Source organism: Tursiops truncatus, chromosome 6 (assembly GCF_011762595.2).
Source record: "Tursiops truncatus isolate mTurTru1 chromosome 6, mTurTru1.mat.Y, whole genome shotgun sequence".
Lineage (NCBI taxonomy): Eukaryota > Metazoa > Chordata > Mammalia > Artiodactyla > Delphinidae > Tursiops > Tursiops truncatus.
Window position 1 is genome coordinate 2759705 of NC_047039.1, and position 12338 is coordinate 2772042.

Consider the following 12338-nt stretch of genomic DNA (forward strand, 5'->3'; position numbering starts at 1 on the left):
TGGTGACCAGCACTGGGAAGATGATCCCCCTGATGGGTTTTGAAAACCAGCAGGGCTTACCACTGGGAGAACCGGAGGGCTGTAGGAAACAGAGACTCTAGGCTTAAAGAGGCGTGTACACAAACTAACTCACTAGTCCCCGCACAGAGGCAGCAGACGGAGAAGCACCTGGTGCTCTAGCCAGGCTGCCAGCTCTGGCTCCAGCTCTAGCCCACCCTCCACAGGCCCCAGGAGAAGCCCCACCCCACCCTGGGCTACAGCTGCAGCCCCACCCTGCAAAGGCAGTGGCCCCCGGGACACCCTAGGAAAAGCCCCAACTTGTTCCCATTCAGTTCCAGCTCCTCCACCAAAGCCATCAGGCACACAGAGTCTGCAGAGTCACTCCCACACAAGGACACACCTTCAAGACCAAGAGGCGTAACTGTTTTACCTAATTCATAGAGACAAACACAGAAAATCAAACGGAATGAGAAGACAGAAGAATATGTTCCAAATTAAAGAACAAGATAACTCCAGAAAAAAGGGACTTCCCTGGTGGTGCAGTGGTTAAGAATCCGCCTGCCAATGCAGGGAACACGGGTTCTGAGCCCTGGTCAGGGAAGATCCCACATGCCGCGGAGCAACTAAGCCCATACACCACAACTACTGAGCCTGCACTCTAGAGGCCGTGAGTCACAACTACTGAGCCTGTATGCCACAACTACTGAAGCCCACGCACCTAGAACCTGTGCTCCACAACAAAAGAAGTCACTGCAATGAGAAGTCTGCACACCACAACGAAGGGTAGCCCCCGCTTGCTGCAACTAAAGTAAGACCGCATGCAGCAACAAAGACCCGACACAGCCAAAAATAAATAAATAAATAAATAAATTTTTTAAAAAAGGAAAGGCTTTAAAAAAAAAGAACTCCAGAAAAAAATCTAATGAAATGGTGATATAAAATTTACCTGATAAAGAGTTAAAGGAATGGTCATAAAACTGCCCACTGACTTTGGAAAAAATAGAGGTCATGGTGAGAAACTGAATAAAGAATTAGAAAATACAAAAGAAGACTCGATCAGAGCTGAAGAATAAAATAACTGAAATGAAAAATACACTAGAGGGGATCAATAGAATATTAGATGATACAGAAGAACACTTAAATGATATGAAATACAGAATAGTGGAAATCATCCAGTCAGAACAGCAAAACAGAAAAATAAATTTTAAAAAATGGGGATAGCTTAAGGGACCTTTGGGACATCAGGTGTACCAACATTCATATTACAGGGGTTGCAGAGGAGAACAGAGAGAGAAAAGGGCACAACATGTATTTGATAAAACAATGGCTGAAAATTTCCCTAACCTGGGGCAGGAAACAGATACCCAGGTCCAGAAAGCACAGAGTTTCAAATATGATGGACCCAAAGAGATCCACACAAAGACATACTATAATTAAAATGACAAAAGTAAAGAGAGAATTTTAAAGGCAGCAAGAGAAAAGTAAAGAGTCATATACAACAGAATCCTCCATAAGTCTATCAGCTGATTTTTCAGCAGTAACTTAGCAGGCCAGAAGGGAGTGGCATGATATATTTAAGTTGCCGAAAGGGAAAAACCTACAATCGAGGATACTCTACTTGGCAAGGTTATTCAGAATTGAAGGAGATATAAACAGTTTCCCATACAAGCAAAAACTAAAACAGTTTATTGTCACTAAACCAGCCTTACAAGAAATGCTAAAGGGTCATGTTTAAGCAAAAAAGAAAAGGCCATAATAAGACACAAGAAAATATATGAAAGAAAAAAATCTCATTGGAAAAGGCAAATATATAGTAAAAGCAGTTGATCAACCACTTAAAAAGCCAGTATCAAGTTGAGAGACAAAAGTTATAAAATCGGGACTTCCTTGGTGGCGCAGTGGTTAACAATCTGCCTGCCAATGCAGGAGACGCGGGTTCCATCCCTGGTCCGGGAAGATCCCACGTGCCATAGAGCAACTAAGCCGTGTGCCACAACTACTGAGCCTGCGCTCCAGAACCCGCGAGCCACAACTCCTGAAGCCTGCGAGCCACAACTACTGAAGCCCACGTGCCTAGAGCCTGTGCTCTGCAACAAGAGAAGCCACCGCAATGAGAAGCCTGTGCACCGCAATGAAGAGTAGCCCCCACTCACTGCAACTAGAGAAAGCCCACGTGCAGTAACGAAGACCCAATGCAGCCAAAAATAAATAAATAAAATAAAGAATAATTTTTTAAAAAGTTATAAAATCAACTATAATAAGTAATAAAGGGATACACAAAAGGATATAAAATATGATGTTCAAAACATGAAATGTTGGGGGAGAGTTAAAAATGTACAGCTTTTAGAATGTGTTTGAACTTAAGTGACTCTAAGCCTAAAACAAATACAATATCCTAAAATTTGTATGGAGCCACAAAAGATCCCTAATAGCCAAAGCAATCTTAAGAAAGAAGAACAAAGCAGGAGAAGAATAGCAGAAGTTAGTTTCCCTAACTTCAAACTATACTACAAAACCACAGCAATCAAAACAGTATGGTACTGGCTCAAAAACAGACATATAGATCAATGGAGCAGAATAGAGAGCTCAGAAATAAATCCATGCATCTATGATCAATTAATCTACAACAAAGGAGACAAGAATATACAATGGAGAAAAGACAGTCTCTCCAATAACTGGTGCTGGGAAAACTGGACAGCTATATGTAAAAGAAATGAAATTAGAACACTCCCTAACACCATACACAAAAATAAACTCAAAATGGTTTAAAGACCTAAATGTAAGACCTGAAACCACAAAACTCCTAGAAGAAAACATTGACATTGGTCTTAGCCATATTTTTTTCAGATCTGTCTCCTCAGGCAAGGGAAACAAAAGCAACAATAAACAAATGGGACTACATCAAACTAAAAAGCTTTTGTACAACAGAGGAAACCATCAACAAAACAAAAAGGCCAACTACTGAATGGGAGAAAATATTTGCAACAATATGTTCAATTAGGGGTAAATACCCCAAATATATAGAGAACCCATATAACCCAACAGCAACCCCAAACAATCCAATTTAAAATATGGACAGATGATCTGAACAGATATTTTCCCGAAGAAAACATACTGATGGCCCACACGCACATGAGAAGATGCTCAACATCACTAAGCTTCAGGGAAATGCAAATCAAAACCACAATGAGCTATCACCTCACACCTGTCAGAATGGCTATTATCAAAAAGACAAGAAACAATATGTGTTGTTGGAGAAGGGGAGAGAAGGGAACGCTTGTGCACTGTTGGTGGGAATGTATATTGGTGCAGCCAGTGTGGAAATCAGTACAGTGGTTCCTCAAAAAATTAAAAATAGAACTACCATATCATCTTGCAATTCCTTTTCTGGGTATTTATTTGAAGAAAACAAAAACATTAATTCAAAAAGATATATATTCCCCTATGTTCATAGCAGCACTATTTACAGTACCTAAGATATGGAAGCAACTTAAGTGCCCACCAATAGATGAATGGATACAGAAATGGTACATATACACAATGGAATACGACTTGGCCATAAAAAAGAATGAGATCTTGCCATCTGCGACAACATGGATGGACCTAGAGAGTATTATGCTTAGTGAAATAAGTCAGACAGAGAAAGACAAATACACTTGACCCTTGAATAACACAGAGGTTAAGAGTGCCAACTCTCTGGCAGTGGAAAACTCACATATAACTTTTGACTCTCAAAACCTTAACTATGAATAGGCTACGGTTGACCAGAAGCCTTACCAATAACATAAATAGTCAATTAATACATACTTGTATGGTATATGTATTAGACGTTATATTCTTACAATAAAATAGAGACAAAAGTGTTATTAAGGAAATCATAAGGGAGAGAAAATTCATTTACAGTACTGTACTGTGTTTATGATACCATAAGTTTATGGTGTCTGTTTACAAGGTGACTTGTCTTTCACTACCAATGTCAATGTTGTCTTATATGATACAAAACACTGTCGATTCTACTTGTACCACTAACACTAAACATCAAAAATGAAAAGATAAGGTGAAAAAGAAATTCATATTTATTTACAGGTAAAATGATTCATGCATTGATAATGAAGAAGCAGCAATATGGTTTTTATGGTAGACTAACCTATATACTAATGAATCAATTGTTACAGTAATTTTATGACATGCAGTATTACGGTCATATTTATAATACTGTACCAGAAATAACTGTTTTACATTTTCTAAAAAAAAAACCACTCTCCTGTGATGGTAGGCTGATATTCACTTTCTGCAGTTACAAGAGAGAAAGAGAGACAGACAGACAGACATACTGTATGGTAATGAAGTCATTGAAAGTTATAAAACAGTAAGAAAACTAATACATTACTAATTATATATTAAACAACACCTACACCTGTGTAAGGACAGACTAGTATCTATATATATTTTATGCATTCATGACATACCTAACTTTTTCTTAATGCTTTTGTTATTTCTAGTCTATCTGGTTCATCTGTGAGTTTTTTCAAATTGTCACAGATCTCCAAAATTTTTTCCAATATTTTATTGAAAAATACCCATATTGAAAACAATCCTTATGTAAGTGCACCTGTGCAGTTCCATCCCCTATTGTTCAAGGGTCAGACACACAGATGCAGAGAACAAACTGGTGGCTGCCAGAGGGGAGGAGGTGGGGGATGGGTGAAATAGGTGAGGGGATTAAGAGCTACAAACCTCCAGTTATAAAATAGGGAAGTCACAGAGATACAACGTACAGCACAGGGAATATAGTCAATAATATTGCAACAACCTTGTATGATGCATAATCTATAAAAATATCAAATCACTGTGTTGTACACCTGAAACTATTATAAGTCAACTCTACTTCAATAAAAAATAATACAAAAGAAGTATACTTATGAGATGTAGAAGTCCCATACATCTTCCAAATCAAATCTGTTGGTTGTTTTATTCCATTCCTTTGTTTCTTTCCTTTTTTTGTTTTTGGTCTAAATTTGTCTGATCCTGAGAAATGTGAACTAAAATCCCCTATTATAATTGCGTTTTTACTACATTCTCTGAATAGTTTTTGCTTTCTATATTTAGCTACGATACTGATTGGTGAACATGGTTTATGGTTGTTATACCTATTTTATACATTTGTCCTTTATCATTACATAATATCAATCTTTATCCTGTTTGTTCCCATAGCAATGGCCAGACTTGGCTTCTTTGGGTTTATATTTATCTGATGGCATCTCTTTACATCCTCTGATTTTCAACCTCTCTCGCTTGTTTAAAGTGGGTTTCTTAAGTAACATGTGGCTGGGTTTTGCTTTTTTACCCACACTGACAGTTGTCAGTAGATATTACCCTGCTGCCCTCTGATTTCAGAGTTGCAGACAGAACTCTAAAGCCAGCCTTACCCTTCTGCGTCAATAACTTGTTTTTCCTGTCTGGGAGACTGTGGAACTTTATCATTATCCTGGAATGAGGACATTTTACTGCACTCTATCTTGAGTGTCCTTTTTTTTTTCGTGCTCCTTCCTTGGAACTCAAAGAATCCTTTCTATCTGAAGATTCAAATGTTTCTTTAGCTCTAGAAGAGCTCTTCACCTATTTGCTTAAATATAGCTCTTCACCTATTTGCTTAAATATTGCCTCTCCTCCCTCGCTTGCTTTTTCTCCTTCTGAAATTCCTACTTACGTGTACATTACAACTTCTGCATTTACCCTCTGGTCCTCTTATATTTGCTCTGTGGTTACTGTCCTTACACGTTTGCTGCTTTGAGAGATTTTTTCCGCTTGTTTTTCCAGGCCTCTGTTCATTTCTCAACAGTGGCCGTACCCTTTTTCAGCACATCTGCTGCTTTTTGAAAGCTGAAGCTCGTGTTGCTGAGTGCCGGTGATGGAGGTTGAACGCTCTCTTTGGAAATCAGTGCCCTCCTCCAGCCTCTGCTCTGCTGGCAGCTGCCCACCCAGGGAGCTCTGCTTATCCTCCCCTACCTGCAGTGCTGTTCACCCTGCAGCCACATCTCAAGGAACAGCGATCCTATGACTTATGGGAGGCTCGGTGGTCTCTGCCCACCCTAGACAGACACGGTATCAGCTGGAAAATTCTCAATTTCTCATCCCAGCTTCTCTGCCCGCCCCGCTCCAGGTTCCTCAGCTACAAAGCTTAGTTTTCTTACAGCCTTGAAGATACAGGGGCTTCAGCTCACCTGTTAACTCCCAGCCACTCTGTGAGGGCCAGCGAGACCAGCAGGTCCTTAAGGGATGCCAGATAAAATGGATTCCATGGGAAACATTTACGCTCAGAGAAGTATTCATTATTTACCTGAAATACAAATTTAACCGGACGTTCTGTATTTCTCTCTCTCTCTGGATAAATCTGGCCTTCCTATCCACCTGGGTGGTTCTCTTCTAATCCTTCCTCTTATCTATGGATTCCAGGGCCCAAGCTCTCTCCAACTTTGGGACTCTGACCCTTGTATCCAACGATTAGATCATTCCGGGATGTTCACTCAGAGTTGATCCTACTCAGATTCTTACCCTCAGGGGCTAGTCTCAATCAAACCAGTATCTGAAGGATGAGATAGGATGTTTGTTAAAAAGCAATCAATCCTGCTCAAATTCAGATTTCTGAGATTTCAAAAGAATTCATTTCAAACCTTGAGTTCCCACGTTTGTCCTGCTTCCACCCATTCTAGCTAAAGAAAAATAGACTAAGAAGCATACTTGTGGTTCTGGTCTGGCATGTCAGGAGCTTGGAAGTTGCCACTCCATTCTAACAGGGTAAAAAGCTGAACACACTTGAGAACTAAGATGTTGCAGCCATCAAGCCATCACATTCCAGCAGCCTGGATGGCGAGTCCTGAGGGAACTCAGGATGGAGACAGGCTGCTCCACCATCAAGCCCTCAGCCACTGCAGCCCCCGCAGTGGTGCACCTGAGGACACTCAGGATGGGAAAGCACAGGATGCTGGCCCCAGAGAGCTGAGGTGCAGATCAAAGGAATGATTTCAGTGAGCCCAGCCTTTGCATCTTCCCATACACAGAAAAGCTCTAAATGCATTAACTTGAGAGGTCTAGCTTTCTTTAATTAACGGTAAGCTTTTGATGTTCCGCTACCTGGTCTTTGTTGCAAAAACTCTTGTATATCCTGGCTCCCCTCATCACCTCCTCAGAGCAGTCTCTCAGAGTTATCTGAGATGCTGTCTCCTGGGCCTGAAGTCCTAAGCAGGTCCACCTCATAGAACATAACTCTCAACGTTTAGGTTGTGCATTTTTTTTTAGTTGACACATGAAAATCAACTCTCCTGAGATCTGTCAGAGAAGGGAGGGAGCAGAGCAAACCACTGTCACCAAAACTGGAGACAGACAGATGGATACAGAGGATTGGTAGTGACTGGGGACTGGTGCACATATCCACAGCTGAAACGTCTGCAGGAACAAGTGGCCGGGTAGGGAACCCTGCACTGTAGCTGACACGTTGCTGGAGGCCCGTATGGACAATGGGCATGGGGTACAGTTGTGTGAGTTTCCCCTGTTGGAGCTCTACCAGCTTCTCACAAAATGTCAGAGAGAATCCCCTCTGCTTCTGTCAGGGGAGGGAAACACATAGGGCCTTCTGTTCTTAACAAGGTGTCTGTCCTCAGGTGAAGCTAGTCAACCAGAGCCTAACCTGCTGGGTTTTATCAGAGGCTAACTGACCTGGGGGAAGGGAAAAACCAGGCCCCTCTAGCTGCCCCGTCCCACCTGTGGTGCGGGGGTGGGGGGATGCCTGAGAAGTACAGGTGAAGCTCACAGTCCAGAGGCACAGGTCACAAAACACTCAGACCCAATCGAGGACCACAGAACGCTTCCCCTCCCCTGCACCGCAGCACCTCATTACTAAGAGCCCACTTACAGAAGTCGCTTCTGGCCAGCACATCACATCCAGCTATCAAGAAAAATGACAAGACATACTAAAGACAGAGCAAGCATCAGAACCAGGCTCACATACGTCAAAGATGATGGGATTATAAGACGTGGAATATAAAACAACTATCATTAATATGCTTAGGGCACTAATGGATAAAGACATTAGTCCTTATTAGACAACATACAAGAACAGATGGGAAAGGTAAGCAGAGAGATGAAAATTCTGTGAAAGAACCAAAAAGAAATGCTAGAGATCAAAAACACTCCTAAAAAAAAAAAAAGAACAGTATATCCAAGAACTCTGGGACAACTACAAAAGGTACAAATACATGAACTAGGAATACTAAAAAGAGAAGAGACAAAGGAACAGGAGAAATGTTTGAAAAATAATGACTGAGAATTTCCCCCCAATTAATGTCAGACACTAAACTACAGGTCCATGCAGCTCAGAGAACACCAAGCAAGATAAGTGCCCCAAAACTACACTATGCATATCATTTTCAAACTACAAAAAAATCAAAGATAAATGAAAAATCCTGAAAAAAGCCAGAGGCGGGGAAAAAAACCCTCACTTCTACAGGATCAAAAATAAGAATTACATCTAGCTTCTCCTCAGAACTATGCAAGCAGGAAGAGAGTAGAAAAGTAAAGTATAAAGTATTTGAGGTGCTGAGAGAAAAAAACCCCACCAACCTAGAATTCTATACCCTGTGGAGTTCTCCTTCAAAAATGAAGCAGAGGACTTCACTGGTGGCGCAGTGGTTAAGAATTGGCCTGCCAATGCAGGGGACACAGGTTTGAGCCCTGATCCAGGAATATCCCACATGCCACGGAGCAACTAAGCCCATGTGCCACAACTACTGAGCCTGGGCTCTAGAGCCTGCCAGCCACAACTACTGAGCCCACATGCCACAATTACTGAAGCCTGCATGCATGGAGCCTGTGCTCTGCAACAAGAGAAGCCACCATAATGAGAAGCCCGTGCACCGCAATGAAGAGTAGCCCCCACTTGCCGCAACTAGAGAAAGCCCACGCACAGCAACAAAGACCCAACACAGCCAAAAATAAATAAATAAATTTATTTTTAAAAAATGAAGGAGAAATAAAAGCTTTTTCAGACAAAACAAAAATTGAGGGAATGCATTGCCAGTGACCTGCCTTGCAAGACATATTAAAAGAAGTTCTTTAGAGAAAAGAAACATGATATAGGTCAGAAACCTGGATCTACATGAAGAAAGGAAGCACAACAGAGAAAGAATAAACACTTTCATTTTTCTTATTCTTAATTGATCTAACAGATAACAGTTTGTTCCAAATAATAATATCAACAACAGATTATGTATGTGTATATATATATGTGTGTGTGTGTGTGTGTGTATATATATATATGTAAAATGCTGATGTGTGCTAATGTATAAGTGGAATGAATGACAGCAACAATACACGGACAGGAGGGGGAAATTAGGATTATTTATCATATAAGTTACACACACTACCTGTGAAGTAGTATAGTGTTATTTGAAAGTGGACTTGGATTAGGTGTAAATGTATAGTGCAAACTCTAGAGCACCCACTAAAAAAGTAAGAAAGAAGAAGCATAAATGATGTGCTGAGAAGGGGGAGAAAATAAAATCATGTAGAATGCTCAATGAAAACCACAAAAGGCAAAAAAAGACATGGAAGCAACCTAAACGTCCGTCAACAGAGGAATGGATAAAGAAGATGTGGTACACATATACTATGGAATATTACTCAGCCATGAAAAAGAACAAAATAATGTCATTAGCAGCAACATGGATGGACCTAGAGATTATCATATTAAGTGAAGTAAGTCAGATACAGAAAGACAAATATATGATATTGCTTATATGTGGAATCTAAATAAAGGTTACAAATGAACTTATTTAAAAAAGAGAAGCAGAGTCACAGACGTAGAAAACAAACTTATGGTTACCAGGGGTTAAGGGGGAGAGGGGTAAATTGGGAGATTTTCTGGAACTGACATATACACACTACTGTATATAAAATAGATGACTAATAAGAATCTACTGTAAAGCACAGGAAACTCTACTCAATACTCTGAAATGGCCTATATGGGAAAAGAAGCTAAATAAGAGTGGTTATATGTATATGTATAACTGATTCACTTTGCTGTACACCTGAAACTAACACAACATTGTAAATCAACTACACTTCAATAAAAATTTTTAAAAAATAAATAAAACCACAAAAGGCAAAAAAAAAAAAAAAAAGACTAGAAGACAGAAATAGGAACAAAGAAGAAGGGCATAAGTAGAATACAGTAACAAATATGATAGACATCAGTTCAACTATATCAATAACCACTTTGAAAGTCAGTGGTCCAAAGTGTACCAATTAAAAGATGGAACTTATCAAAGTGGATCAAAAAACAAGACCCAACTATATGTTGTCTACAAGAAACCAACTTTAAATATACAGAAACATGTAGACTAGAAGTAAAAGGATGGAGAAAGATGTATCATGTAAACATGAATAAAAAGAAATCAGGAGTAACTGTAATAATTTCAGACTGCGCAGACTTCAAACTAAGGCAAGTTATCAGAGATTAAAAAAGGGCATTACATAATGATAAAGGGGTCATTTCTCTAAGAAACATAACAATCCATGATGTATATGCACTTAACAATGTTTCAAAATATGAGGCAAAAACTTATACAGATGAATCTACTATTACAGGTGGAGACTTTATTTCTATCAGAAATAGACAGCTCCAGCAGGCAGAAAATCGGTACGGACAGAGTTGAAATCAATCATCTAGATATAATGGACATTTATAGACTATTTCATCCAGCAACAGTAGAATACACATTCTTTTCAAGCTGACCTGGAACATTCACCAAGATAGACCACATTGTCAACCATAAAACATACCTTCACAAATTTAAAAGAATAGAAATAATACAATGTCTGTTCCCAGACCACAATGGAAATAAGTTAGAAATCAAAAACTGAAACATAGCTGGAAAATCTCCAAATACTTGGATTTCAAACAACAAACTCCTAAATAACACATGTATCAAAGAAAAAAATTCAGATAAATTTAAAATATTTTAAACTAAATTAAAATATAACTTATCCAACTTTGTGGGATGCGGCAAAAGCAGTGCTTAGAAAGGAATTTACAACACTGAATGCACATATTAGAAAAGAAGAACTATCTAAAATCAATCATCTAAACTTCTACCTAAGAAAACCAGAAAAAAGAAAACAAATTAAATCACAAGTAAACAGAAAAAAAGAAATAATAAGAATTAGTGCAGAATCAATGAAATTGAAAACAGGAAATTAATAGAGAAAGTAAATGAAATCAAAAGCTGTTTCTTTGAAAAGATGGATAAAATCAACAGACCTCTAACCAGGCTAATTAAGAAAGAAAGAGAGAGTACACAAATTAGTAATATCAGAAATAAAAGAAGGGACATCCCTGCAGAGCCCATAAACATTAAGGGATAATCAAAGAGGAGATTGGTTCAAGATGGCAGAGTAGAAGGATGTGCCCTCACTCCCTCTTGCGAGAGCACCAGAATTACAACTAACTGCTGAACAGTCATCGACAGGAAGACACTGGAACTCACCAAAAAAGATATTCCACATCCAAAGACAAAGGAGAAGGTGCAATGAGATGGTAGAAGGGATGCAATCACAATCAAATCAAATCCCATAACCACTGGGTGGGTGACTCACAAACTAGACAACATTTATACCACAGAGGTCCACCCACTGGAGTGAAGGTTCTGAGCCCCACATCATGCTTCCCAACCTGGGAGGCTGGCAGTGGGAGGAGGAATTCCTAGAGAATCAGATTTTGAAGGCTAGCGGGATTTGATTGCAGGACTTCGACAGGACTGGAGGAAACAGAGACTCCACTCTTGGAGGGCACACTCAAAGTAGTGTGCACATCGGGACCCAGGAAAGGAGCAGTGATCCCATAGGAGACTGAACCAGACCTACCTGCTAGTGTCGGAGGGTCTCCTGCAGAGGAGGGGGGTGGCTGTGGCTCACCGTGGGGACAAGGACACTGGCAGCAGAAGTTCTGGGAAGTACTCCTTGGTGTGAGCCCTCCAGAGTCTGCCATTAGCCCCACCAAAGAGCCCAGGTAGGTGCCAGTGTTGGGTCGCCTCAGGCCAAACAACCAACAGGGAGGGAACCCAGCCCAACCCATCAGCAGACAAGAAGATTAAAGTTTTACTGAGCTCTGCCCAACAGAGCAACACCCACCACCAGTCCCTCCCATCATGAAGCTTGCACAAGCCTCTGAGATACCTTCACCCAACAGAGGGCAGATAGCAGAAGGAAGAAGAATGACAATTCTGCAACCTGTGGAAGGAAAACCACATTCACAGAAAGATAAACAAGATGAAAAGGCAGAG